The following is a 27743-nucleotide window of genomic DNA, read 5'->3' on the forward strand; positions in this document are numbered from 1 at the left end:
AGACATTTTTCCACCACTGTTGAGATAGTGGGGCAGCACATGCATTTCATCATAACGAAATATTACATTCTTATTTTGAAAAAAAAACAGTATAACTAAGAGACAGTTTCATGCAAATCACAATATTTTAGAGGCTAGATGTAGTATGTTTTATGGTTGGAACTGAATTAGTCTGAGACAGTACCCGCTAGGATTCCAGAGGATTCCTCCAGTTGTCGCAGAGTGTGCCTGGGATGGCAACATTTCAACTGGTTTATGTGGACCCACTTGTCTTCCCCCGCTGCCAAAGGACCTTTGGGGATGTGGATTTTGTAGGCCACAGGGGAGATCTTGTCGATGATCTCAAAGGGTCCCTTCCATGTAGGCAAGAATTTCCGCTGTTTTGCCTGGTTTCTTTGGAAGTTGTATAGAAAGACCCGGTCCCCCACCTGATATTCCTTCCTGGAAGTCTTCAGGTCATAGTGGGTCTTCATGCTATCAGCTGATCTTTCTAGATTCCGCTGAGCATAAGCAAAAGCATGTTGAAGGTGTTTCCTTAAATTCTCCACATACTCATGAGTTGTGGAGGCATTTATCAGTGTCTGCTCTTGGGTCCTATAGAGCAAATGCTGAGGAAGCACCATCTTGCGCCCAGTCATCAACTCAAATGGTGACATTTTGGTTGCAGATGAAGGGGTAGATCTGATGGCCATTAGGACCAGAGGTAATCGGATATCCCAACTTGGCCCAGAATCTGCCACAAACTTCTTTAATATGCTCACAATGGTTCGGTTATATCTCTCTACTGCCCCAGAAGAAGCTGGCCGGTAAGCAATATGCAACTTCCTTTTTACCCCCAGTATCTCCCACATCTTTGTCATCACTTCACTGGTGAAGTGGCTACCTCTGTCTGACTCAATCCTTTGAGGTAGACCAAAACGGGAAAAGATGTGGTTAATCATCAGGGCAGCTGCCGTTTCTGCCTTGCAATTTGGGGCTGGGAGACATTCCACCCACTTGGTAAACAAGCATGTCACAGTCAACATGTACTTATTCCCCCTAGCAGAGCGAATCACGGGGCCTACAAAGTCGATTTGTAAATCTGACCATGGCAGTGCATTCCCCCCTCTTTTGGAGAGGCGCACGGTTCGTGAGGGATGATGGCTGAAATTGCGCACACACAAGACACCCCTTCAAGTATTGGTCGAGGTCCTGCCCCATGTGTGGCCAGTATGCAACCTCTCTTAAGATTTCCAATGTTGTGTGAAACCCACTATGACCGGCGGTGGCCGCATCATGGGCGTGACATAATATCAGGCTTCGGAATGAGGTAGGAACCACCCACTGATCGTGGCCAGCTTTGGATTTCCTTACCAGCAGACCGTCTTGGATTCGGAACATTTTTGGACATTTCATCAACACTCTTAGGTCCTCTTTCCCAGTGTAATCGGTATCCGTCAGGGGAAAGTTCTCAGGGTCCTCAAGGTGTTGGTAAAATTTACCAATTATTGGATCCCCCTTCTGAGTGGTAATCAAATCAGCATCAGGGGTCTCCTTACTCCATTGTGCAATTGAAAGGTCGTTGTGAGCATTTGTCTGGGACCTAGTGATAGCAGTGACCTGGATTTCCCCCAACAGGGACTCAATCTCAATTAGATCCCCTTGGATGGCCCCAGTTTTGGCCAGCTGATCAGCTAAGTCATTTCCAGTTTTGTCTGGTCCCTCTACTTTGGAATGACCCTTGATCTTCTTCCAATAGATGGTCATCTCATTCGAGGTGACCAGATCATCAATGTTTTGGATCAACTTCCCATGTTTCAAGGGTTTGTTGTTAGCACATAACATGCCTCTGGTTTTCCAATTAACCAGGTGCTCCACGAACCCGTTCCGTACATAATCCGAATCTGTGATTATGACCAGTTCGTGGAGTTGATGCTGGACAGCAGTGAGGATGGCCTGATGCACAGCCATCAATTCTGCCACCTGACTACTTCGGGGACCAATTTTGTATCCAGCGGAGGGTTCTGGGGACTCATTCACCCATGCATTCCCTACGCCGGCCACCAGTTCTTTCTCCCCGTCGTTGTCAACATGGTAAGAGCATCCATCCACATAGACAGTGGGCATTCCCTCACACTTGTCCTCTTCAAAGACTTTGTGTGGGGAATTAAGGTATGCCTCCGTGTTGTCCTTGATTTTTAGACTTTCGTCCTCGAGACAGTTTTCTCTGGCACAATCATGCAAGTCAGCCAGACCTTGCGCGAGGGGACTCTTCTTGTTTTGGCCATATCTGACCTCCACAGGAAAGCCTTGCATTGACAGAATCCAGGAAGTAATTCGGGAATTACTCACATTTCCAGCCCGGATTCTGTCACTTTGGAGATATTGCAGAGGCTGGTGTGGAGTCTCCACTATGATGTGTTCCCCCTGGGTAAACGGGCGGTAATTCTTCAATGCCCACACCGTTGCCAGGAGTGCCTTCTCACAATCGTTGAATTTTTTCCTCCACAGAGGATAAAGTTTTGCTCGCATAGGAGATTACTTTATTGACCTTGTCATGCTTTTGGTATAATACTGCCGTCAAGCACGTATTAGAGAACCCCGTCTCCAGGAAGAACTCCTTGTTTCTGACAGGGCAAGCTAGGCAGGGCGCTTGTGAGAGGCTTCTTTTGAGTTGTTTTACTGCCTCGGCTTGTTCTGGACCCCATTCCCACTTGGCCCCCCCTTCAGGAGATGAATCAGGGGTCTGGTGATCTCTGCGTAGCCCTCAATGAACTTTCTGCTGTAATTAGTCAGTCCAAGGAGGCTCCTTAGTTCCCGCAGAGTTGTGGGGTCTTTCAGTTTCTGAATTGCTTCCACTTTCTTTTCCTGGGGACAGAGACCCTGAGGAGTAATCTCATGCCCCAAGAAATTAACACGGGTTCTACACCACTGTGCTTTCTGAAAGGAACGTTTTGCTCCGGCGGCCCTCAACTGCGTCAGAACATAACGGATCTCCGCTATGTGTTCCTCCACAGATGAACTTTTGATGAGGACATCATCTACATAAGCCAGGTTACCCCTCGCACCCAGGTCGGGCATGGCCTTATGTAGGAAAATGTTGAACTCATTACCGGAGTTAAGGTATCCGAAGGGAGTCCGGGTCCATGTGTACTGCTGGCCCCCAAAGGTAAAAGCCAGCTTGTATTGGTCCTCCCTACTGACCGGCACGGTCCAGTATCCATTGGTCAGGTCTATTGCAGTGAATACCTGTGACCCCTGAATCTGGGCCAGCCCTTGGTCAATGTAGGGAAGAGGCCATCGGGAAGTATGGACCCGTTTGTTGAGCTCCCTGAGGTCGGCGCAGAGTCTCCACTGGCCGTTTGGCTTTAATATTCCCAGCACCGGATTATTGAAGGTGCTGTGGACTGGACGGATTATTCCCCGGACTCAAGGTTCTTAATTATTTCAGTAAGGGACTCCATTGATGCGAGGGGCAAGCGATATTGCTTCACAAACACAGGAGTCATGCCAGGGTCCGTGGGGATTGTTGTTGTGTGGATGTCAGTGCGACCACAGTCATATGAGTCTACCGCAAAGAGATCTTGGAAATCCAAGAAAACTTGTTTCAACTTTTGCTTTTGTTCCAGAGTCACACAGGCGTCAGCTAGGTTGACTCTCTCTTCCACCATCTGCCTGAAGCCTGGAAAGACTTCTGGTTTGGCTATCTCCGCGGCCTCCTCCAGCTGGGTGGAGAAGTCCCTGGTCAGAGTGCTGATTTGGACTGGAGGCTTCAGGTGGGACATGCAGCCCTCATGGACCTGGAAAATCACCTCATCCCTCCTGAAGTCACAAGTCACATCTTCCTTACCATAAGGGCAAGAAGTGTACACCAGGAAGTTCCCCCCATGCCGGGTAAAAATCCTGTCTGGTGTTGTATTGTCGTCACTGTCACTGTCAAAGCAGTCCTTGGGGATTGGCCCTAACAGTTCATTACCTAAATCTATGGAAAAATGTCGGTCATCAACCGCCATTCCAATAATGGTGCCTGCGGCTAGAGTAATACTCTTTAAGTCGCTGTTATCCACCTCTATTAGAATGGTGTCATGTTCTATGTTGACTAATGGTGTTGGGTTTACCCCTAACCCTTGCTGTTGGAGAGAAGCATTTAGATGTATGTAAGCATCAGGGTTTTTCAACTCTTGTCCTCTTTTAACTTTTACTTCCAGGGAGAATTGTCGGGTCCTTTCTGGGATGGTGACTTCCTCTTTGACCTGAATTTCAACTGCATAGGGTAGCAATTGAGCTGACCTAAATGCTTTTTCTGGATCATCAAAGCCCATGGGATTATCCGCTAATCGGGACCAAGCTTTGAAGTTTATTAGGTCCAAACTAATGGCAAAGCGATTGAGAATGTCACTGCCTAAGTAAAAGGCGGCAGGGACGTCTCGCACGACCCAACAATTATGGACTATGCTCTTGTTGCCAATGGAGATTTTGAGCATACACCTGCTTGGCAGGAGATGTTTGGAATTAGGCGCTTCCAGGTCCATTTCCCATTTGTCTATCAGTTTGAATGTGGGAATGGCTGGATCTTTTGGGAGTTGGCGGAACATGGCTTCGCTGATGAAGCTCTTACCGTTGTTCACACACACTCGAGCGAGAACAGAGTCCTTCCCATCATTTAACTGGACAGGGATGAACAACTGCTCTCCAATTTGCTGAATATCAGTCAGGCTCTGAGATGATTTCACATAACTTGTGTCGCCCAATTTTAATGTCCAAATCTGCAGTCCCCTCAACGGGAATTTCCTTCCTGTCAAAGTTCTGGAGTTGTCCAGGAAGTGAGGTGAGAGGAATTTGGTAATTCCCTCCCCTTCCTGCATTCAGTTCGTCAAAGGCCCTTCTGGACAGAAGGGTAGCTTGAGATCCAGTGTCAACCAGTGCCAAAATTGTACCCTGCCCCTGTACTTGTACCGGGGCATAGTATCTTCCCTCCTTCTCCTCAAGGGGGCACAGATAATGCACATTTTTGGACAACTGGTGGGCTAACTTTCTAGTTTTGGACATCGCTAGCGAAGAGATTTGGGCAGAATTCTGTGGAGAGCCTTGGGAATTTGAAAGAAAAAGTTGGCAACTGGAGATCAGAGCCAGTGTGGGTTCCCCTGGCTCCGGTTCCGGGCCGCCCCCTCCTTTTTGGAGGCAGTCAACAGGATGGGTTTGAACCAGGTGATTTTCTTGCTGTTGGTTCTGGGATGAGATGGTGGGCGGCGGTAGCTCAGTCTCCACATCTCCCCAGTCTGGATTTGCATCCCTAGGGACCCATTTTTGTTTGGGAGGAGTTCCCCACTCTCTGAAGGAGAAGATCCTTTTCCCAGGATCCTCTGAGGATCCCTCTCCCTCAAATTGGAAGATCTGTACCTCCTCCTCAAACTGTGTCTGTTTGGGTCTTTTGTTTCTCCTACCCCCCCTCTGCTCCTTAGGAGGCAGACTTTCAGGGGCAAGAGATTTTGTTTCCGGTCCCTGGGTTTCCAGGGGCTGTTTACAAGTGAGGAAGGAAGCTTCCTCCAAGGCTTTACACCCCCCTTCCCTTTGTGCCTCCTCCCTGGGAACCGGTGAGTTATCGGGGTGCTGCCCCCGTCATTGTTCTGGGGCACCAGGTCCAGAGTTGGGTGCGTTCTGCGCCGGCATGCCCATCTGGGGGTTCTGCTGTGCCCTCAGTATTTGACCCAGATCCCGTGCCATGTTTTGAACCTGGCGCTCTAACTGGGAAACCCGCTCAGGCTGATACGGGGCCCTGTTTTCTCCCCTGGGCTGATCCCGGGAAGGGTAGCTATCCCTTCTTTGGTAGTACCCCTGGTTGGGAAGATTTGGATACCCCTCCACCCTTGGCCTCCCCTCTCCCGGATTAGGTTGTCTGGGCTCAGGGAATTGGGGAAAGAAGGATGGATGATTTTGGGGTTGGAAGTTGGGTGGATACCTGGGGAAAAAGTTCTGCCCAGGATTTGGAGAATTTCTGCCCTCCTGTGGGAAGTTGGGAGGGAAGTTCCCTGGGTTAGGTGCTTGGCTGGATCCACCCCCTTGGGCTGGAGGAGTCCACACATAACCCAGGATGGGTCAACTTCCCTTGTAACGGGGACTTACATAGTCAGGAGAGCGAGGGACCCCATTTGTGGGGCTGCCTCCCTGGCTCCCTGTCTGTGACTGGCCCGAGGACCTTCTGGGCCTAGCATTATTAGGTGCAGGTAGGTTTTTAGGCCCCCCCATCTCCAAATCCAAAACGGGGGTGACCTTTGCCTCTGCTACCTTGGCAGCAGCAGGGGTGCTGTTGGTTTTGGGATTTTTCTGGGTATTGCTTTTATTCTCTATGGGCTTCTGCACCTCATAGATCCGGGTCGCCTGTTCAATGACCCAGTCTAAAGATCTTTTCTCGTGAAAATCCCTCACGAGCTGGGTCATTATGTATTTGGGCAAGGCATGGAAAAACGTATTAATAAATTCTCTGTTATCCGTGCGCACCCTTCTTGTGGTCTGTGCAAAAGCACGCTTTAACTCCTGCACAAACTCTTGTGGGGCCTGAACCTCCACACATTGTAAATTGTAGGCTGCCTTGCGAGCCTCTTGAGGATTTCTATGAGTAGAAAAATGTTTCAGGATGGCCGCCTTATAGGTGGACCACCTGGAATGATTTTGGTCCTCCAGCCCTGCAAAGAAACTGGAGTACTCTGGGGAGAATGTCCACTTTACATATTGGATACAGCTTTGGCTGTCCTTCAAATGAAAAGTCTCCATCATTTGCTCATAGAGCTCCAAGTGTTCCCAAACAGAGTACTTGGCGTTCTTGTGATAAGGCGTGATGACACTCCTGATTGCCTTAATCTGCTTTAAGGGGTCCTTAAGCAAGGCCCTTTTTGCCTTATTGGCCTTTTTGGTTCGGGTAACCCTGGTCCATTCATCTTCTGACTCAGAGGCACTGCTCCCAGAGGTTCCCGTCTGTTCTTCCAGGTTTTCCCGGATTCTGCGAGCCTGGGAATGGCTGGCAGAATGTGGGGACCTGGTCTCCTGTGTCCTGTACCGCTCAGAGGAGTCTTCAGATCCCTCCTTGCTGCCAGGATTTGATGGGTACCCCCCCCACTGACCTAACTGGGCAGAGGTTTTCAGGATGCCCTTAATGGGCCTACTCTCCTGGGGTTCCCCATCAAATTGCACTGTGCTTGGGTGCCCATACCCGGATGCCCGCCCCTCCATTCCTGGGTGGTACTGGCCTATGAGCCCCGTGCTTCTGGCTGGATAGTAATCTGCCATCCCTGTGGCCCTGTGCTCATGTGCGCCAGGGGACATGGGGGTGGCAGAGTCCAGGGACTGAGAGAGATAAATGCCTCTGGTACTAGGGCTCCTGAGGTTATGCTCAGGAGTATCCCTTTCCCAGCGAACCTGGTCTCTATCCGCCCCTGCTCCCTGTTGCAATGCAAGAGTCTGCGCCTTCAGTTCCTCAGTTAAGGCCTTACTAGACTCTATCAGTCTCTCCTGCATCGCTACCTGTTGTTGGAGTCTATCATTGTGCTGGCAGAGAGCCTCATTCTCTTTCTGCGTTTCCTGATTGGTCCTGGAGCACTGGGCCGGTCTTTGCTGCAGGAGGGTTACCTCCTGAGCTGTGTTCTTATTGGCCTGCTCCTGTCTTGCCAGAGCATCCTCCACCCTCCTGGTGTGCTCTAGCAAGTCCTGGTGTTCTTTTTGGAGGTCACCCAGTCCCTGGTGGGCCAGGTGATTTTCTTCCAATTTCCTTTTTAAGTGGCAGACTTCCTGGCCTAAGGTATCCCTTTCCTGACTAAGAGCCTGCATCTGTGCCGCCAGGTCGTCCCTTTGCCTTTGGAAGGCACCAGCTTTCTGGTGCTCCTGGTCAAATTCTGCCTGGGTATCCAGGTCTTTCAAAATCAGTTTATTGCTCTCTGCCTTCTCCCTATCTAGGTGGCTTTGCAGGGTGACTACCTGCTCAGCACATGCCCTATTGAAGTCTAACTGTTGCTCCAGCTTTTTCTGGCTCTGCAGTAGGGAGTCCAAACCTTCTTGGTACTCCTTCTGCAAGGCCAGAAATCTGGTATCCTGGTCAGCCTTTTCCTGTTGCAGGATGTCCATATCCCTCTTTATTTTAATGATGTGCTGTCTACTCTCATTTTCTGACTCCTGGCTCCCCTGCAGCCTCTGCTCAGAAGAGACCAGGTCAGATTGGACCTTCTCTAACGCCATCTGTCGCTTGTTCGCCAGATCTTGGCTTTCCGTACATTTATCCTGCATGTCTCCCATATATAGGTACAGGTATGGCGCTATCCTAACCATCTTGTCTTGTTCATCCTTAGCTTTAGGAGCCATGTATAGTTCACTCAGGGCCACATGTAGGGGACCCTGATCTCCCCATATATCTGACCCTGTTTCCGTGACCTGTTGCGTGATGGCCTGCAACCAGACCATCTGGTCCTGGTGAGTCCACTCACCTCTCACAAATAACTTATGTAAGAAGTGCTCTCTGGCTATTTTCATGTCTACTAAGGTCGTCATTCTAGAGATTGGTCTCTGTCCTGACTTACAGAAATTAGTATTTTATTTTTGCAAAACAGACCTTTTTCTTAGATCGTTCCTTTGAGGAGTGCTTTACAGCGTAACACAGCGTGTGATCCGACCGGATATGTGTATCTGGTCAGCTGGCACGCTGTATTAATCTGCACAAGTGATAGATCTAATCCAAACGTCCGGCACGACCCCCCAATTTGTAATAGGATTCAATTCAACACTACAGCTAAGTCAATGCCTAGTCTGGGATACTGAATGGAAACCCTTATTGATATATCTTTATGTCCAGTTCATGCGTTCTGGATGACTACCCCTATATAACACCCCTCTCTTAGAATCCCCCTGACCCCACTGAGCCAAGAAGTAGGTTTGTTTTGCAAATTTAAAAAATGTATTTGAAAAAAATTAAACAATGTATAGATATATCACACTTTGATAATACATTAATAATTGGATATCGCACTTAATCTGATATGATAAAGATTAACAATGGAGAATCTGGCACTAGCACACTTGTGAATAGGAACAGAAGAAGAAGGTGGTAGAGAATGCTTTATATAAGTTCAGATGGATGTAATGTTGAATGAAAATGCAATACAGAAAATACTTTCAACAAAACAATGTAATCACTTTTCTCTGGCAATCCCCTCCCCCCTTTATGCAATGCAAGGAAATGGAAGGAAAGCACACAGTTCTCAGAAATGCAATCAACTGTAATTCAGTTCACCCCAGCAAGCTTACCAGTGCCTTCAGTGGCACTACAAATCGAGCCGGGGCTCATCGAGGGGGCGTGGCCTAACAGCGGGGGTCTTGATGGCCCGTTAGGCCACGCCCCCTTGACGAGCCCCGGCTAAATGGGCTACTGCCACCCCTGCCAGGCAGCCTTTTGTAGAGATTAGCACCCTCTCCCCCATGGGGGAGAGGGTGCTGATCTCTGCATTTATTTTGTGTAGGCTTGCCTGGCAGGGGACAGCACCTGCCTATTCAGCCTTAATGGTGGTGCTTCCCCTCGCCAGCTGGGGAGGGGCAGCACCACCATTAAGGCTGAAAGGGTGAGGCCACTGGAATCAGAGGCCTTTTTCCTAAATACTGAAACTCCCGCAAATCCGCGGGAGCTCCAGTATTTAGAAAGCAAGGCCTCTGCTTCCAGCGGCCTCACGTTTCTCCATAATGGTGGCACCGGCCGACGGGAATCTCTTGATTAAAGGGATGCCTCGCAGGTGCGGCGCCACCATTATGGCTGAAAGGCATTTTTTTCTGTAGCCTGAAGCTCTCGCACACGAGCGAGAGCTTCAGGCTGTAGAAAAAAATGCCTTTTCGTGTAGTGGCCGGGGCTGTCAGGGGAGATTACTGGGCTCTGGCAGGGCCCCGCCTCAAAACGAAATTTCGGAGACTGCCGGGGCTCAGCCCCGGCAGGCCCCGGCCCACTTAAAGCCCTGAAGCATAGACTACAGAAGTTGGAAACACAGGCCCAAAATGCTTTTACATGTGCTGGCAATGAAGTGAAAAATATGCTAAAAGGCTTTTAATTCCCTCTAGAGGTTCAGGGTGAGTGGTATCAAGTTAATATTAGTCCAGGCTCACTTTAGCAAGGATCTAGGGTGTAACTAGCAGGTTAAACACATTTTTGGCAACTGAAAGCAAGATAACTGCTGTTTTCACACGTTGAGAAATTTGCAAATCGCGGTAAATTCGCGAGTGCGTTTTCCGCGATTTGCGGCAGAAGTATCGAAGGTAGGAAAGCCACGATTCCCAGCTTTCAGAGGAAAGTTACTGCAAGTCTCTAGCACAAACGGTTACGGAGATATGAGCGATTAAATAAAGGTCGTTTTTCAGATTCGAAATTTTAAAGTTCAAAAAGACAAGTGCAGTTTGCAACTAGAAAATGACAGGTGACAGCTTTACAAATGACAGGTGACAGTTAGGAGACAGTTCTACTTAGATTAAAATAGCTTGGATTATATTAGTTTAACTAAGAGATTGGTTCTGCACAGTTTTACTAGGTAATCACACTATATTCTTGAATTAGAATGGGCCTCGCCACGGATCTGGTCAGGTTTTCTTCACTCGCCCCGGACGGTCTCTGCGCACAGCGTCTGGGTCAGCTCTACTCTGCTGGTCTGGTCTGGGACTCTGGTTCTGCTAACAGTGATCTGGGTCAGCTCTGCTCTCTCTCTGGTTCTGGAAATTTGATAGATTTGAAGTCTCTATGTCTGCTCTCTGAAGGTTGATGGAGGTAAAGTATGGATTTTCCCGGCAGAGCTTCCAGCTGCAAATGGATTTGAAGGTCCCTATCTGTCCTGTCTGTCTGCTTTTATCTGTTTTTAAAATGGGTGTGTGTGCAGCATCACTAGCCCCTACCCCTCTCCACTTGTCATTGGCCACTTCATCCGCTTCCACTTGATTGGGGGAATGAAATGAAGTGTCATCATGATGAGGTCTGTTTATGATACAGAGAACCCACCCCTGTCAACTTTACACACAATCTATATTTGCTCAAAAAACATATTTGCACAGGTACACATTTGTTTAAAATTACATGCACCCTTCACATATCACAGGAGGTATACCCTGTCCAAATCTGCTCTTCCTGGGGGCTTGGGTTCAAAAATGGCACATATTTCACTTTTTAACTGGTTTTGCAATATCGGACTTTACCCCAAATTTATACACATGTGCGCAAGGAGTATGGACATTAGTTGATGAAGTGTCAGATTTTTCACATGCACACATTTTGAGTAATATCCTCTTTTCCGCTAAAACCCCCCTGAACATACCACCGGGTCCTAACACGTCTTAAAATGTGGGCAGAAAAATCACAAGAATTATGGTGTCATTTAAATAATTTTCACAAGTCCGTACTATGAGTTATTCATCTTTTTAGAGTTATGTTCTGGCCCCAAAGGGGTGTGGTTTCCCCCCAGCACAAGGTTGAATTTCTGGTTTTTCCAGTTCTGCCAAGCCAGCTTGCTCTCACAGGCAGTGCTCCTCCCCTGTCCTTCCAGGAGGAAGCTCCATTTACGACTCCCGCCAATAAAACATTTGCCTGAGTCAGGACAGGGCTTTGTTCAGAGCTCCTGTATTCTGTGGGGGCTCCCCTTAATTCAATTATCAGAGAGATGGCATATCCTTAGTGTGGCCAGCAAAAGGCAGATAGGCCTGGGAACACAACTGTGACTCAAGTTTCACTCCTGATGGGGGTAGTTGCCAGGCAGAATTCAGTTCCTTAAGCCAGGTTTCAGATAAAATGTCACTTTTTGTTACCCAGTTTAAGTCAAGACAATGTTTACATATGCAACTAGAATGCTGATTCTAAGTTTAAAACTATGACATTTAAACAATTGCAACCTATGTGACACTCAAAGTAGGTCACTCATTTCTTTTAAACATTTAGATTTTTAGTGTCTTTCAGTCCAAATTTACTTAAACTGCTGAAATCCACAGCTCAGCCAGTCTTGTTATAAACCTTCAAGTCACTTCAGAATATAACTTTACATTGGATCCACCTCTCAGTAAGTCTTTCTTTGGCTTGCCTTGGGTTCATTTATTCAGTTTTATACAAAAAAGTAAAATCTGGTGTTGTTTTAAAACGCCGGCTTTTTGATAGTGGTGAGTACTGGTACTGCACCCCTTTTTGGGATTTAAGAAAATGAATTCCCAACAGTTATGGGTTTGCTTTTGGCAATCAGCATTGCCATTCCCAATGGTTTCAGACTACTGTGTGGTTAGTCCAATAGTGGTTTTAGGCAGTGCCCTTCTGTGCCCATAACATCGGCAAAAATGAGTGGCAGCCTATTCTTCATGCATTTCCCTGTGCATTTTCTGGGAAGCTCTGGCCATCATGATGTTTTCCATGTCAGTACTGCACAGTTTTGAGCTAGGGCTTGGATGCGTGGATAAAAACATCCCACAAGCTCTCCCAGAGACAGACATACTACATGAAAGCCAAGAGGATTCCAGCCCAGACACGGTGCAGTGCACCACACATACACTTCACACACGCTAGTGGATAACTATGTGCACACCACAATGAAAGAAATGCTCTATTTTTTTGTAGATTTCCAGAAAGCTTCTCACTCTTTCTAGCATCTGGGAGTGAAACGTCAAAGAAATGGATTCAGAGCCAAGGCCTATGATGGGATCATGGACATGGGTTCTACCTGTTCTTATGGCAAAGGCCTATGATGGGATTATGGACATGGCTTCTACGTGTTCTTATGGCAAAGGCCTATGATGGGATTATGGACATGGGTTCTACGTGTTCTTATGGCAAAGGCCTATGATGGGATTATGGACATGGCTTCTACGTGTTCTTATAGCAAAGGCCTATGATGGAATTATGGACATGGGTTCTACGTGTTCTTATAGCAAAGGCCTATGATGGGATCATGGACATGGCTTCTACGTGTTCTTATGGCAAAGGCCTATGATGGGATTATGGACATGGCTTCCACGTGTTCCTATAGCAAAGGCCTATGATGGGATTATGGACATGGCTTCCACGTGTTCTTATGGCAAAGGCCTATGATGGGATTATGGACATGGCTTCTACGTGTTCTTATGGCAAAGGCCTATGATGGGATTATGGACATGGGTTCTACGTGTTCTTATGGCAAAGGCCTATGATGGGATTATGGACATGGCTTCTACGTGTTCTTATAGCAAAGGCCTATGATGGAATTATGGACATGGGTTCTACGTGTTCTTATAGCCATCTTTTTAAATGTATATGCAATTGATCTATTGCAACCAAAAGTGCCTGAACAAAGTGCACACTTTTAAAAAGACGGCAATGCAAACACATATTACGATGGAAATGTACTTGTACATAAAATACAGCATCAAAGTGAACAGGATGAAACCAGAATCCTTCACAGAGGAAAGGGAAGTGCAGCGGGAGGCTGCCAAAGCCCCATCCTCTTCCACTTATACGTACGTGACTTACCCATCACTCTGGAGTAATCATCCCCCAGACCATCTACTGGAGGGTGGGGGGGTAAAGATGAAATGCCTACTCCATGCTGATGATCCAGTTCCACTATCCCCTACACAAGGAGGCTTGCAGGAAAGCCTGGGCAGCCTATCACAGCCCACGGTCCTTAATGATAAACAAAAGAAAACCAAGTTATGAAAGTGCAAAATAGTGAAACTTCATTAGACAATTGGACTTGTATCTTGAAGGTGTAACACTAGGGCACCACGACTTACACCTGCTGAGGAAGAATGTTCAGTGAATCAGGAAGCTTTCCAGTGGCCAGGAAAAGCTTCCCAGAAGGAAGAGATGGGGCAGAGTGTCACAGTGCGCTATATAATTCTAACAGACTCATATGAAGGGTTCTGTAAACATCTGGCTAACACTATTCACCTCTGTGGTTAAACAAAGCCGTCAATCCTCTAGTAACAGCCTTTGGTCCTGCACTCTTATATTTCCAAGTGTAGTAGCTGCTTCAGGGACCGCTAGTAGCAGTATCTGGTACTTCACCCCTGAGTTTTCAAGTGTCAAGTGTTGTGTCTGCTTCAGGGGCCTCTAGTAACAGCCTTTGGTCCTGCACTCTTATATTTCCAAGTGTAGTAGCTGCTTCAGGGACCACTAGTAGCAATCTCTGGTACTTCACCCCTGAATTTTCAAGTGTTGTGTCTGCTTCAGGGGCCTCTAGTAACAGCCTCTGGTACTGCATTCCTGTATTTTCAAGTGTTGTTTCTGCTTCAGGGGCCTCTAGTAAAAGCCTCTGGTACTGCACCCCTGTATTTTCAAGTCTTGTGTCCGCTTCAGGGGCTTCTAGTAACAGCCTCTGGTACTGCACCCCTGTATTTCCAAGTCTAGTGTTTGATTCAGGGGCCTGTACTAACAGCCTCTGGTGCTGCAACTGCGTATTGCCATGTTTTCTGTCTGCTTCAGCACTTTTTATTGCCCTCGGAAGGATGAAGGGATGAGTTGGTCTTGCCAGGATACAAACCTGCAACCTGCAGATCTCACACAGTAAGCGCACAACCGGCTGAGCTAGCTTATCTGCCTTAATAACAGCCTTTGGTACTACATCCTTATATTTTCAAAATCAGTGTCTGTCATTATGACTTCCAACTGTTTAGGTTCCATACCAATATTTTCCATACCAATGATTAAGTCAATCTATAAAAAGCTGTTGGTTTGTTTTAGTAAAACATTTCTTGCCTTGGGCATGTGGATGTAGATTCTGCTGAAACTGCTGCAGCCTGTGGTAGATGTTGTGACAGAGGCCGTTAGAAGGTTAAAGCCAAGAGACATGACAAGGACAGAAAGAAGAGGACGACACAGGCTGGATACAGGCTGGATACAGGCCCGGGTTAACTCCTCTAGCAGAATGTCATGCAGAAGAGAGGAGGACACAGGCTGAATACAGCCCCGGTGAACTCCGCTAGCAGAATGTATTTCAGAAGAGAGAAGGACACAGGCTGGACACAGGCTGGATACAGGCCCGGGCAAACTCCTCTAGAATGTAATGCAGAAGAGAGGAGGATACAGGCTGGACACAGGCTGGATACAGGCCCAGGTGAACTCCTCTATCAGAAAGTAATGCAGAAGAGAGGAGGGCACAGGCTAGATAGAGGCCCAGGTGAACTCCTCTAGCAGAATGCAATGCAGACGAGAGGAACACAGGCTGGACGCAGGCCCGGGTGAACTCCTCTAGTAGAATGTAATGCAGAAGAGAGGAGGACGCCGGCTGGATAGAGGCCCGGGTGAACTCCTCTAGCAGAATGTAATGCAGAAGAGAGGTAGACACAGGCTGGACACAGGCTGGATACAGGCCCTGATGAACTCCTCTAGCAGAATGTCACTCAGAAGAGAGGAGGACACAGGCTGGATACAGGCCCTGGTGAACATGGACCCTCTGCTGCCTCAGCCCCCCACACTCCAGTGCAGGCACAGGGCCTTCGTGTGCATGCCGTGACATCACCCTCTCATGCACAGAATATGTGGTAAAAGGTATTACCCAAATTGACCTTTTACAATTGGCCTTTTGCACAATTGACCTAATTATAGTGGTCCTAACTGACCTTCTGCACAATTGACCTTTATATTATTTTAGTTAATTTATATATGTATTGGGTTGGTTTTGGATTATAAATAATATAAGGGGATTGGGTGGGAGGTTTCAGGGGGTTTTGGATTGGGTGGCAAAATACTTACAGTGAAATGGGATGCAATGAAAATGGCCTGCGATCCAAAGGTTTAAATTCCATTTGATCTCCAAAAATGACGTTTTGAGCCTCATATGTATTTATTTTTTTGTCTGTAATTAGCTGTAAATTCATTCAAAGATCTCCATTCCGACGAACCCAAAAAACACTGCCACAAAGCACAACATCATACTTGCCAACCCTACTGATTTTGCTACCGCTTTCTAAGCACTCCTACCGCCTACTGATTTCCCTGTCAAAACCTACCGATTTATGATGGCTCCACTAGGCCTGGCTGCATGAGGCTGGGAGCAGCACCCGCCAGTGTATTGAAGGTGGGCTGTTAATGGCCCTTTCATGGTGATTGATGGCAGGCTGCTGCCTGAGGCTGGGAGCAGCATCCGCCAGTGTATTGAAGGTGGGCGTGTTAATGGCCCATTCATGCTGATTGATGGCAGGCTGCTGCCTGAGGCTGGGAGCAGCATCCGCCAGTGTATTGAAGGTGGGCGGGTTGATGGCCCTTTCATGCTGATTGATGGCAGGCTGCTGCATGAGGCTGGGAGCAGCATCCCCCAGTGTATTGAAGGTGGGCGGGTTGATGGCCCATTCATGCTGATTGATGGCAGGCTGCTGCCTGAGGCTGGGAGCAGCATCCGCCAGTGTATTGAAGGTGGGCGGGTTGATGGCCCATTCATGCTGATTGATGGCAGGCTGCTGCCTGAGGCTGGGAGCAGCATCCGCCAGTGTATTGAAGGTGGGCTGTTAATGGCCCTTTCATGGTGATTGATGGCAGGCTGCTGCCTGAGGCTGGGAGCAGCATCCGCCAGTGTATTGAAGGTGGGCGGGTTGATGGCCCATTCATGCTGATTGATGGCAGGCTGCTGCCTGAGGCTGGGAGCAGCATCCGCCAGTGTATTGAAGGTGGGCGGGTTGATGGACCATTCATGCTGATTGATGGCAGGCTGCTGCCTGAGGCTGGGAGCAGCATCCGCCAGTGTATTGAAGGTGGGCGGGTTGATGGCCCATTCATGCTGATTGATGGCAGGCTGCTGCCTGAGGCTGGGAGCAGCATCCGCCAGTGTATTGAAGGTGGGCTGTTAATGGCCCTTTCATGGTGATTGATGGCAGGCTGCTGCCTGAGGCTGGGAGCAGCATCCGCCAGTGTATTGAAGGTGGGCGGGTTGATGGCCCATTCATGCTGATTGATGGCAGGCTGCTGCCTGAGGCTGGGAGCAGCATCCGCCAGTGTATTGAAGGTGGGCGGGTTGATGGCCCATTCATGTTGATTGATGACAGGCTGCTGCCTGAGGCTGGGAGCAGCATCCGCCAGTGTATTGAAGGTGGGCTGTTAATGGCCCTTTCATGGTGATTGATGGCAGGCTGCTGCCTGAGGCTGGGAGCAGCATCCACCAGTGTATTGAAGGTGGGCGGGTTGATGGCCCATTCATGCTGATTGATGGCAGGCTGCTGCCTGAGGCTGGGAGCAGCATCCGCCAGTGTATTGAAGGTGGGCGGGTTGATGGCCCATTCATGTTGATTGATGGCAGGCTGCTGCCTGAGGCTGGGAGCAGCATCCGCCAGTGTATTGAAGGTGGGCTGTTAATGGCCCTTTCATGGTGATTGATGGCAGGCTGCTGCCTGAGGCTGGGAGCAGCATCCGCCAGTGTATTGAAGGTGGGCGGGTTGATGGCCCATTCATGTTGATTGATGGCAGGCTGCTGCCTGAGGCTGGGAGCAGCATCCGCCAGTGTATTGAAGGTGGGCGGGTTAATGGCCCACTGTTGATTGATGGCAGGCTGCTGACTGGTGAAACAGACACTCTCAGCCCTGTGCACCAGTTCAGTATCAGAGCGTCAGCGTGACCGCTCCATCCTGCCTCTGAGCTGCCTTCCTCAGATCCGCCCTGCTGTGTATGTTCAGAGCTCTGAGCCATGTCTCGCTAGAAATTGTTCAGGCTTCTGAGGGAGCACTGGATTCCCAGCTGGAAACTGGGGTCACGAAGGCTGAAACGTCCCGAATTAGTCAGATGGTCAGCAAACTGCATTAGGTGAAATAAGCTTGTGTAACCTCTTCCAGCTCCCACCCAAGCACTGTGAGGGCAGGTGCAATCGTAAACACCTGAGCACACTTAATATTCTCCCTCTCACTCTCATCCGCAAAGCCTTATAATCACCGACTAGAAGCCATCATATGCCACAAAGACACCATCATATCCCTTTGGGCACTGCCATCCTACTCCACTGTTAAAATACACTAGACATCTCAGTGCTAATGCCGACATCAGTATAAATGACTGTTACTTGCATCATTTTCCATGGACACTGCCTTCGTGTCCCTAGGGTTATATCACCATGTGCCAAGGGCTGCCTGAGCTCTGCAAACCTCATCTCTAGCCCATTCCGTTTACCCCCCTCATACATCAAGTGACTTGAAGATCCATTGCCAAGGGGACTCCACTTTTTAAATTGGCCAAGCCCAGTCCTTATCAGCTGAAAACGTGCAATTTGCTCAGACTTAAGACTACAGCACCCAGAATGCATTTGTATGTTAAATGAAACACCTACACTGTTAAAGTGGTGCCCAGGTTTCCCAGCTGACAGGAATAAGTTGTGTTTATGTCAGCATGGGTTATCCTCATGTTGCTATAGGAAATGTACAGTAAATATCAAGCCCCACCTTTTCCTAAATAATAAGAGTATGATCCCTGCGGCTGGCGTGAGGAGGGCGTTTATTATCCTTTTAAAGGAATGTAATGTTCTGAGGGTTGTGTGCTCTTGCTCCCCATAAGCACTTAGCCCGCTTGACCTCAGCTGGGCTCAGTCCCGCTGACTGAGCGCGCGGGCAAAGGGTCAGTGCTCACCTGGGAAAGTATTCAGAAGATATAGCTGCGGATCTAGGCCCTTATAAATAGTCAGAATAAAGGTATCCCAATGAGGGAAAACAATCACTTCCGGGACCACGTGCTCGACATCGGGGAAACCAGTGTGCAACCGCTCTTTACTGGTTATCAGTAACAGGCCTGCTGCAGGCTGATTGGCCAAGGGGCTTGCTGTGCCTTGGGGCGGGGCCACGGAAGGCCTTTCGGTCAGTTTCTGATTAGACAGATGAACGCAAAGCCCTAATGGCACATGGAATGGATCTGGTTCCAATGCCGGGCATGAGGCATGTTGCAATTATTAGTCTGGTGTTCATGGTGCAGGCCTGGTCTTGATGGTTGTGACGCCTGGTGGCGGGATGGTGGTGTTCATGGTGCGGGCCTGGTCTTGAAGGTAGCGATGCCTAGTGGCGGGATGGTGGTGTTCATGGTGCGGGCCTGGTCTTGAAGGTAGCGACGCCTGGTGGCGGGATGGAAGAACCAGGACTGCTGGCTGATTCAGGGGTTTTAATCAAAGTGTGAAAAATATGGAATACCTTCATCCATTAAAGTACATTAGCGTCGCAAGACACATGCATTTCCAATGTGATATGGCTCAATGTAGTGAGGCAATGTGGTCATGTAGTCCATATTGCATATTCAGTAGCATTATGTGGCTTAAAGAACATTTTTCATGCATGGTTGACAAATACATAAGTCCATTATCTTTACTGTAACTGTTTGATAACCCAACGCAACCCCAAATGTCTGTCACTGTGTGTGCTCTGCTCTGCTGTAAATACATACAGCTGGTAGCTAAACTGCAAACATCGCCCGAGTTTCCAATCAGATTTTCTGAGGCAGGTGGGTAAATGACTGTCACTGGTGAGTGCCCTTTAAGGCATCTCACTCGTAGGGTGATCGTCACAGGCGGATGTGACGTGGAGGGGGAAGGAAGATTGCCGAAGAGGCACTTCCTGTTGTAACTCGAATAAAGAAGGTTGTGAGTTACTCCGCTGGTGTCCTGCGTATTATTTGGGGCCTTGAAATCCCCAACATTTGGCCACGAGGACTTTCCATACACCAGCGGGCCTCCTTATCGCCACGTCGGATCCCCCCGTGTGCATCCACACAACGACGCCGGTGATCCCACCGACTAGCGGATCCCCGCTACTACAAAGGGAGTGCAACCGGATAAGCGCCACCCTTTCATCCTCTCCAACTCCCTCGCACACGCGATCCCGCGGTGCTTTTCATCCCTGCAGCCCGTTTGGTTTCCTCAGGGCACACGCGATCCCGCTGTGCCCACGTGTCCTGGAACTGGAAAAGACACGTGCGTGGCTGCCGTACTCCGTAGGATCTACTGCACACGGCGCTCACAGCCATCCATCAGTGGGAGTGCTACCACGAGGCACCCACATACCATCAGGTGCCTGGCAGCTATTGTGGAAGGAGAAAAAAAAATAAAAGAATTTCTCACGTTACTAATCCTCATTCTGCTGCGACCTTCTTCCTCGTCCCAGTGCCAATTTGAATAGGAGCATACCTGCTCAGAGGATGACCCTCAGCACCCCACCTGCCGCTGGGGCCACGTCCTGCACACCACCATGAGTACAGCAGCTGACCAGGCAACATCCAGCTCGCAAACGCCAACAGCGCCAGCTATCACGAGATCCACCGCCACAGCATGCCGCATGCCACCCCCGTTTTCCATGACGCCCCAGGCAGACAAAGGAGCAAGGTGGGTGGAATGGTTAGAAGACTTCAATAACTTCATTGATGCCGCTGGGGAAGAAAATTCTCCTCGCTTACGCAGCATGTTCATAAAAACAGCGGGCGGAGAGATAAAAACATTAATCAAAACCATTCCGCCAACGGAAATGGCTGCCTTTGATGCCCTCATAGCGGCCCTGAACAAATGCCTCGTCATCGCCCCCAACAGAGACTATGAAAGATATGTTTTTAACCAATGCTCAGAGCGCAGTGATGAAACGGTGGACGAATTCCTCATGAGGCTCCGCGTCAAAGGTGCACATTGCCAATTTGACGCGTTTTCGCTTGATGAAACACTTGGACTCAGGGTAATTGAGGGCTATGTGTCGGCGACACTACAGAAACAACTTCTAAAGAAACCAGTCACCATCGAAGAAGTGAGTGAAATGGCACGTATACTCGAAAGGGTGGAAAAGCAAGCTACGCACATAGCCAGCAACGTCACTGGGAAACACGACAAAAGCGACTTGATAGCTGCAATTCACGCTGGAAATAGAAACATCAATCCAAGTAACACGTTGACCCCACGCATGCAGATACAATGCTACAGGTGTGGGATGGGATTTCCGCACGCAGGATCCTGCCCAGCTCTCTCTCAAAAGTGTGGCAACTGCGGTAGGGAAGGCCAATTCCAATCTGTATGCAGGGAAGGAAAACCATTTCCCACCCCACGTGGAACAGCCAGTTCGCAAGTCAGGCCAGTTCAAAGGTTATACACAAGCCCACCTCAACAGTCACGGTTCTACCAACAGAGTCCAAGGAGATATTTGTGCGTGGTAGAGGAAGTATACCCGGAAGATGACAGTCAAGAATACATGCCACAAGGACAAATTGCGCAAATAATTGATGAATATGATAGACCGCCAGTGGCACACCGTGAGTCGTTAGCTGAATTGCAGAGAGACCATGACTATGACAACGCATATGACCCACATGCACATGATGAGTTTGTCAATCTCATAATGGACGAACAGGAAGCCCAGGAAGCACCCATAATAGCCATAGACATTTGCGACAAACAATTCTGTTTTCTGATTGACTCTGGAGCGACAGTAAATGTCATGGGTGAAAAGGAATTCCTAATACTCTGCCATAAACCGACGCTAAACTCATCGATGTCTAAAATCTACCAATGGGGGGCAGACATTCCACTGCAGAGTATCGGATCGTTCAAAAGAAGACTAACGTTTGCTAACAAAACCACCAATACCGTGATCCATGTCATCAGAAGCCCCACCAAGGGTCGATGCCTGCTGAGTTACAAAACGGCATTCTGTCTAGGATTAATTAACATTCTAGTTCGAGAGGGAGACGTCGTCAGATCGTCAGATGGTGAAGTCACTCAGCAAGGTCAGGTTTGCGCCGTGACGTCCCGTGACACCTCTGCCATCACCAAGGATGACATCGTCCAAGAATTTCTGCAACTGTGTCAAGGTCTAGGAAAGCTGAAGGGCCCACCAATAAAGCTACACCCGGCAGTTCAACCGGTTCCACAACACCCACGCAGGGTAGATTTCACCTACAAGAGGCAGTGTCTAAGGAACTAAACCAGTTACTCCGAGATGACATTATTGAGCCTGCCACAGGGCCGACGCCATGGGTATCCCCTCTTGTAATTGTCCCAAAAGGAGGTGGCTGCCTGAGAATATGTGTAGACATGCGAGTAGCCAACACCTCCATACAACGGGAGCGACACCCTGGACCCAAGATTGAAGACATGACAGTCCAACTAAACAAATCTGTCCTTTTCTCCAAATTGGACTTAAATCATGGATATCATCAGTTGGTACTTCACCCCGAGTCATGGCCAATTACCACATTTGCATCGCATGACGGATTATTCCGCTGCAAGAGGCTACATTTCGGTATCTACTCAGCGGCCGACATTTTTCACGAAACAATTCAACAAGTCATACGTCCTATAAAAGGAACACTTAATTACAGCAACGACATTCTGGTCTTTGGGAAGTCTCGCAGTTAACACGACATGCCGAGCAGTACGGGATGCGGGACTGACCCTCAATATTGATAAGTGTCGGTTCAGCAAAACAAAGCTAAAGTTCTTTGGCCATATCTTCTCAGCGGATGGCATGACTCCAGACCCAGACAAAGTATCCCCCATTTTCCACCTTGACAAGCCTTCCCAGATCGCCGATGTCAGGTCATTTCTAGGGATGGCGGGATACTGTGCTCGGTACATCCAGCATTTTGCTTCCATTACTGAACCCCTCAGGCGTTTACTCCAAAAAGACACTCCTTTCATATGGTCTGAGTGTCAGGTGGCGTTCGATACCATCAAACACTCTCTGACGGAGGCAAGGAATCTGGCATACTTCGACCCTGAATGGCATACCGAGATAGTGGTAGACGCAAGTCCGGTAGGCCTAGGTGCAATTTTGGCACAAACCAGTGGCCAAGACACTCACCCGAAGCACATTGTGGCATACGCCAGCAGAGCTGAAGCTCCGCCGGAATCTGCATATTCCCAGGCAGAAAAAGAAAGTCTGGCAGCCGTCTGGGCGTGCGAACATTTCCATAATTTCATCATTGGCAAAAAGTTCACACTAATTACGGACCATCAAGCCTTGTTATCGCTGTTTGGAAATCCTCGCACGAAAATGCCCCCCAGGATTGAAAGATGGGGTATCCGTCTACAAGAGTATGACTTTGACATCATCCATCAACCGGGAGGTGAGCACAACCCTGCAGATTATCTCTCCAGACACCCAGCAGGCAACCACACTCCTAGACAGGGCGACGCGGAATACATAAGTTACATCACTGCCAACGCACTACCGCCCGCCATATCCATTGAAACCATTGCTGCCGCATCAGCTGCAGATCCGTCGATGGCGCTAGCGATCAGTTTGACGGAAAATAACAAATGGAAAGACTTTCGCAGAGCAGTCCAGAGCCACCCAGGAGCTTGTCGGGATGAGATGGAGCGTTTGGCGAGAATACACACGGAGCTAGCAGTTCAGGACAAGTCCATTTTGCTATGAGGATGTAAAATAGTCATTCCTACCACACTGCGCGCAGAAGTCATCAAGACGGCGCATGAAGGACATCGGGGAGCGGAGAACACGAAACGCCAGCTAAGATGCAATGTGTGGTTCCCCTTCATGGACAATATGGTTGACCGGTGGGTAAAGAACTGCACAGCATGCCAGTGCACAGCAAAACCTGAACCGCCGGTACCACTCAGAATAACCTCAATCCCTGAACATCCTTGGGAAGGAGTGGCGGTCGACTTTTATGGGCCACGAGAGGAAGGAGACTACTTACTGTTATTCATCGATGAACATTCACGGTTCCCCATTGTAAAACGCGTCAAGTCAACAGCATTTGCCCATGTCGCAGCAACATTCGATGAAGTCTTCAGTGAGTGGGGAATACCAGAGACACTTAAATCAGACAACGGGGCCCCGTTCAGTGGTCATGAATTCGGGGTGTTCGCAAAGCACATGGGATTCCGTCACCAAAGAGTAACACCAAGATGGCCGCAAGCCAACGGAATGGCGGAAAGGTTCATGGCGTCTATCAAGAAGACCATGCAAAGAGCACGCCTGGAAGGAACCGACCCCCATCAAGCGCTATGTAGAATGTTGCGTGACTATCATAACACGCCTCATGAAGCCACCAACAGAACTCCAGCAGAGCTCATGATGAAATATCAAGTGAGAACCAGGGTCATCAACAACCCAGCAAGGAAGCCCAGCGTAGACCATGAAATCATCAGAAGAGATGAAGCGGTGAAGGAGAAAGCTCGTGAACAGACCAACAGGAGAAGGAGAGCACGTTCCAAAGAATTCCAAATTGGAGATGAAGTGTTGGTACAAAGGGCCATAACAAAAAAAACTGATTCGCAGTTCGCACCTGAACCGCTCCAAGTAGTGGCGATCAAAGGAACAATGATCACTGCGACAAATGGAGAACAGGAAGTGACCCGCAACAGCTCAAGGTTCAAGCAAGTCGTGCAAGGGACAGAAGAGAGACTACCTCAAGAAGAATGCGACCCAGCAGAAAGAGACATTCAAGATGAAGTGTGGGTTCCCCTCGGACCGCAGGTCCAACGCCAGGTGTACCCCGACGAAGACACTGGCGATGGCTCCGACCCAGAGCCGCGAGGCAGACCCCAGAGGAATGTGAGGAGACCTGCAAGCAAGGAAATGGCACTGATGTGCAGGGGCCTCAGCACTCAGACACTGGTATGTACTTGGAAGCTAAAGTGTGTGTAGACATCAAGCAAGGAAATGTCAGTGATGACCTGGGAGCACAGCACTCCGACTGGTATGTACTCGGAAGCTAAAGTGTGCGTTGACAGCAAGCAGGGAAATGTCAGCGATGTGCACGGAGCGCAGCGCTCAGACACTGGTATGTACTCGGAAGCTAAAGTGTGCGTAGACAGCAAGCAAGGAAATGACAGAGATGTGCAGTGACGCAGCACTCCGACTGGTATGTACTCGGAAGCTAAAGTGTGTGTAGGCAGCAAGCAAGGAAATGGCAGTGATGTGCAGTGAGCTCAGCACTCAGACCCTGGTATGTACCTGAAGCTACAGTGTGTGTAGACAGCGAGCAAGGGCGTGTCAGTGATGTGCAGGGAGTGCAGCACTCAAGCTCCTCAGAACAATTTCCCAGCCTTCTGTTTGGGTGCTACATGTTTTTATTAAAGTTCTGTTGCACTAGTCTTGGGGCCTCAGGTGCTTGCTGTGGCATGTAGCGCCTTGGGAGCGGTGCTCTTTGCACAGAACACAGCACCGTCGAGAGGGAGCACGAGATAAGGAGTGTGTGAGAGTACTGGAGAAGGAGTGGACTCTACGTGCCTTTACATGGAAGCGAGGACCCTCCGGCCAGGGATGCAATGAAATAAACCGGTGTCTGCATGACTTCCATGCCATATCTTACTTTATACTTCTTTTGATGCCTCATGTACAAAGAACAAGAGGCTTCCAAAAATTTGGTTTAAAGCCTGAAGTCACTGCCACACGAAGTGCAGGAACATACCGGCTTCGAAATAGATAATCAGAGCAAACGGCTGCCTACAAACACCCTTTCTATTACTTTATGTACCTTGGAAAAATAGAGTGATTTAAAAGTAAGGAAAATCAAATATTTCTAATCAAGATAAGTTCTTCTTACTGTACTCTATTCTTTTTCTCATAAAATCAAAGGGTTTATTATCATTGTGCGACACAATTTCTAGCCGTAGGATTTGCAGCGCATTATGGGTATTCGGATATCCGGTACGGAGAAGTTGTAAGCTGATAAACTGGCTTATTCTTGCTATGTCGTAATGAAGTGATAGTGTATAATTTGTTATTAATCGGAATCTTCTCTGCTGAAACAGGAGTCAATATTTCCATTACTTTGCTTAGTCCATTGACACTGCCAATAGTTTGGGATTTTACTGAGGAATGTATCAGTCACTTATCCCGGGCCACTTACCATTATATGCCCTGGTACACACACTTTGCGTGTGTCATCGGCATAACATACCAGTTTCAATACCAGGGAACACAAGGTCCCAAATTAACCTTATTTTCAGGGTGTCAGCCTTGTTTTGTCCTTATTATTACAATGTTTTACTCTAATCAAAATTATTCTGTCTTTTAATTGCTTCCAGCGATTTCATACATGCTGGAGTATTTTCAAAAATAAACATGACCAGTGTAATCTTCTTGCGTATATAGCGCCTGGAAACACTTGTGTATAGGCCTTTCCAAATGTCCTATAAATAAATATGGTAACTACTCTTTGTGAAAATAAAAATGTGCCTCATGTACTGACATAACTTTCCCAGCACACTCCAGGGAGAGGTGAGGAGTGTCAGGGTGGGGGTGTCAGGGCGTGTCCCAGCACACATGGCGGAGAGCTGGGGAGTGTCAGGGCGAGTCCCAGCACACTCCAGGGAGAGCTGGGGAGTGTCAGGGCGAGTCCCAGCACACTCCAGGGAGAGGTGGGGAGTGTCAGGGAGGGAGTGTCAGGGCGAGTCCCAGCACACACGGCGGAGAGGTGGGGAGTGTCAGGGCGAGTCCCAGCACACTCCGGGGAGAGGTGGGGAGTGTCAGGGTGGGTCCCAGCACACTCCGGGGAGAGGTGAGGAGTGTCAGGGTGGGAGTGTCAGGGCGTGTCCCAGCACACATGGCGGAGAGCTGGGGAGTGTCAGGGCGAGTCCCAGCACACTCCAGGGAGAGGTGGGGAGTGTCAGGGCGGGTTCCACCACACTCCTGGGAGAGGAGGGTGGTGTAAGGGTGGGTCCCAGCACACTCCGGGGAGAGGTGAGGAGTGTCAGGGTGGGAGTGTCACATAGCTCTCAACTCACACGCTTTTGGGGGTGTCACCCGCCTTGTAAACAGCTGACTCACCTGCCAAGCATCCTGCACGCCCATTCGTTTCAATGGGCCTCTCACCCTCCAAAAATAAAATCATGTGTTTTCACCCGCCTTTGCGACACAAACGGTTGAGAGCTTTGGTGTCAGTGCGGGTCCCAGCACACTCTGGGCAGAGGTTGGGAGTGTCAGGGCGAGTCCAGAGAGGTGGGGAGTGTCAGGGTGGGAGTGTCAGGGAGGATCCCAGCACACTCTGGAGAGAGGTGGGGAGTGTCAGGGCGAATCCTGAGCGGTGGGGAGTGTCAGGGTGGGAGTGTCAGGGTGGGTCCCAGCACACTCTGGGGAGAGGTGGGGAGTGTCAGGGTGGGAGTGTCAGGGCGGGTCCCAGTGTACACTATGGGGAGAGGTGGGGAGTGTCAGGGCGGGACCCAACACACTCCGGGGAGAGGTGGAGAGTGTCAGGGAGGGTCCCAGCACACTCTGGGGAGAGGTGGGGAGTGTCAGGGCAGGTCCCAGCACTCTCTGGGGAGCGGTGGGGAGTGTCAGGGCAGGAGTGTCAGGGCGAGTTCGGAGATGTGGGGAGTGTCAGGGTGGGTCCCAGCACACTCTGGGGAGAGGTGGGGAGTGTCAGGGTGGGAGTGTCATGGCGGGTCCCAGTACACTCAGGGCCGTCACGAGGGGGGTGCAGGAGGGGAAAACTGCCCCGGGCCTCGTGCTTGGTAGGGGCCTTGCGGCTCCCTCCAGCCCCTACCTCGCCTCTCCCAGTTACTCTCCCTCTCGCCTGTCTTCAGCCAACTCAGCGCTCCTCAGCACGTTCTGCAGCCGCAGTTGCCTGGACTCTGCTGAACTGGTATCAACAAGGCTGTTTCTCCGACATCTCAACCGTGATGCAGACTGTGGAGGCCACTCTTTTTCCCACGCCCTAAAGCAGAACAAGGGCGCTTATCCCTGCTCTTCGAGGAGCACAGAAATGTCTGAAGTCCGCACCAGGGCTGTTGTGGGAGGTTCTGTTGTTCGCAGCATTTCCAGATGGGAACTTTGGGAATGGTGTTTGTTGACTGTAAATCCTCCTTCTTCTCCCCGACCAGTCTGATTGTGTTTAT

This window comes from Ambystoma mexicanum, chromosome 1q (assembly GCF_040938575.1).
Source record: "Ambystoma mexicanum isolate Mex_15411 chromosome 1q, UKY_AmexF1_1, whole genome shotgun sequence".
Classification (NCBI taxonomy): Eukaryota; Metazoa; Chordata; class Amphibia; order Caudata; family Ambystomatidae; genus Ambystoma; species Ambystoma mexicanum.